Consider the following 3019-nt stretch of genomic DNA (forward strand, 5'->3'; position numbering starts at 1 on the left):
TTCATGTTTGAATTTCTTTTTCTAAATTTTGTTCTTGGATTCTCAATTTCTTACCATCTAGTCCAGTTCTTATTTATTCCAAAATTTTCTTTGTTAAATTGCCTTATTTTTGCTTAGGAAAGCCAAGAATTAGGTGTTTAAAATTCACTCGATATTGCTTGCTTTTTGCTACTGTTTTGTTGATAAGTTTAATTAAAATATACTTGTGATCTAATTGCCATTTTGTGGGTGTTTTAATTAGAACTTTTAGATAATTCTTTGATGGAAAAAGACAAGAGTGTGTGAGCTTAAAAGAGGTTCAAAAGCCGAAACTAGTGTGCAAACACGAGTGTTAAGACCTTGTTTGAGTGAAACACATAAGGGAGTGATTTCAATGAGGTTCTAGTTTATTTTTTTATTATTCATACTAACATGGCAGATTCAAGGGTGAGAAGAGGAGATCCACCAATAAGAATTAATGAAGAAGAATCCATAGGATTCAAAGGTGATTCCTGGGCTACGGGGAGTGGAGATGAGCATGTGGGCAAAATGGCAGTCTTGGAGCAATTACTGTGGATGAATGCTCAATTTGATCACATAAATCAAAGGATGGATAGGTTAGAAACATCACAAGAAGGGCCGCATACAAGGTTTGATGCTCATGGAGGCGAAGGTCGAGGTCGAGGAGGTCGAGGCTGACTTAGAGAAGAATTTGGGGAAGCCAATTTTGGAGATGACTTGGATGAGGGGGTTTATGAAATTTTTGAACCTTAAGGAAGGCCAATCTGTGGGAGACCAGCAAGGAATGAAGATGATGATCTTGGGAATATCAAGGTAAACATTCCACCTTTCATGGAAAAAAGTGATCCAAAGGCATACTTGGAATGGGAGGAGCGTATGGATATAATTTTTTATTGTCACAACTATTGGGATGCCAAGAAAGTTAAATTGGTAGCAATGGAGTTTTGACATTATGCACTCTGATGGTGGACAAATGAACAAAATACCCGAAGAAGAGTAGGTGATGAATTGATTACAACTTGGCGACAAATGAAAGGATCCATGAGGAAGCGATTTGTACCGACTCATTACAAGGAGATGGAGATGCTCATGATGAGGTTGAGCATGAATGAGGGCTGTGAGGAAACCATGGCAAGGGCTTTAGGTTGTTTGAATCGAAAGATAGCCAACCAAGTGGAATTACAACAATATGTTGAATTGGAAAAGATGGTACATGTGGCTATCTATGGTCATCAAGGTTGAGAACCATTTCAAAAGGAGGGGCACAAGTACACGGTTTGGAGGAGTTTCAAACAGCGGGAGGTTAAATCCAAGTGCTTAGAGAAGCAATCTCACCTTTCCAGCAAGACAAAAGCAAAAAGTTGGATAAGAAAGTTCAAATCAGCCAAAAAGAGAGGCTAGAACCGAATCTGTCCAAGCAAACAAAAATGAAGGTAAATCTAATGCTAAACCTTCTAGAACTCATGATATTATGTGTTTTAAGTGCCATGGATGAGGGCACATCGCTAGCCAATGCCCAAATAGAAGAATAATGGTGTTGAAGGATAATGCCGAGTTGGAGTCCGATAGTGATGAAGTTGAAATTGAGTCCGAGCAAGAGGAGGAAGATTTTGAGGATGAAGTTGAGACCCTACATGCACCCAATACTAAATTAAACTTGGTTTCTAGGAGAGTGTTGGCTGTATACAAGGATGAAAATCAAGTTCAAAGAGAAAACATCTTCCACACCCGATGTGAAATCCAAGGTAAGTTTTGTAGTTTGATAATTGGTAGTGGAAGTTGTACAAATGTAATTAGTAACTTGTGGTTGATAAATTAGGCTTAGCAACAATTAAACATCTCAAACCTTATAGATTATAATGGCTTAATGATAATAGCGAGATGAATGTGAATAAACAAGCCAAGGTAAAATCTAGCACAGATAAATATGTGGATGTTGTTTTGTGTGATGTTGTGCCTATGCATACCGGACATATTCTATTAGGTAGATCATGGAAATTTGATAAAGATACTATTCATTATGGTCAAGAAAATTGTCTTGTTTTTAGATTTAAAGGTAAAAATGTCAAGCTAGAGCCATTGACTCCTAAGGAAGTATATAGAGACCAATTACAAATACAACAAAGGAGGGAGGCCGAAAAGCTCAAGGAGAAAACTAGTCCAGGAAGGTAATTCTGAGTTTGCTGTTCAAGATAAGCATTCTAAGACTCAAATTGAGTGGAAAAACCATGAGAAAAATGAAAGTTTGGTGAGGAAGCGAGAGAAACTCGAAAGGGAAGAAAAACCTACTAAAGCCGAGAGTGAAGGTAGTAAGGTGGAATCCGTGAGAAGAGGAGAGAAAGAAAGAAAAGAGAGGAAAAATAAAAATATTTATCTTAGTTTTGGGGATGTTAATAAAGCCATTTTGAGTAAGAAACCATTGCTGGTAATGATTTATAAGGATATATTTTTAAATGATCAAGTTGATCCCGAAGAACTTAAATTGCCAAGTTCTATTTCTCTCTTTTGCAGGAATTTGTTGATGTTTTTCCTGGATGAAATTCCAAATGGATTACCACCTATTAGAAAGATTGATCATCAAATTGACTTTGTCCCAGGGGCTGCCATACCAAATAGACCTGCATATAGAAGTAATCCCAAGGAGAAGAAAGAGCTACAAAGGCAGGTAAGTGAGTTGCTTGATAAAGGTTACATTCGTAAGAGTATGAGTCCATGTGCTGTCCCTATTTTATAGATTGTAGGGCTATAAACAATATTACCATTAAATATAGACATCCAATTCCTAGGTTAGATGACATGTTAGATGAATTGCATGGAGCATGCATTTTTACTGAAATTGATCGTAAGAGTGGGTATCATCAAATAAGAATGAAAGAGGGTCATGTATAACATCTTAAGCAAGTTTTAAATATTCTTAGGAAAGAAAGGTTGTTTGCTAACATGAAAAAGTGTGATTTTTGTAAAGATGAGTAGGTTTTTCTAGGATTTGTAGTAAGTGCTGCAGGTATAAAAGTTGATC

This window comes from Ziziphus jujuba, chromosome 3 (genome assembly GCF_031755915.1).
Source record: "Ziziphus jujuba cultivar Dongzao chromosome 3, ASM3175591v1".
Classification (NCBI taxonomy): Eukaryota; Viridiplantae; Streptophyta; class Magnoliopsida; order Rosales; family Rhamnaceae; genus Ziziphus; species Ziziphus jujuba.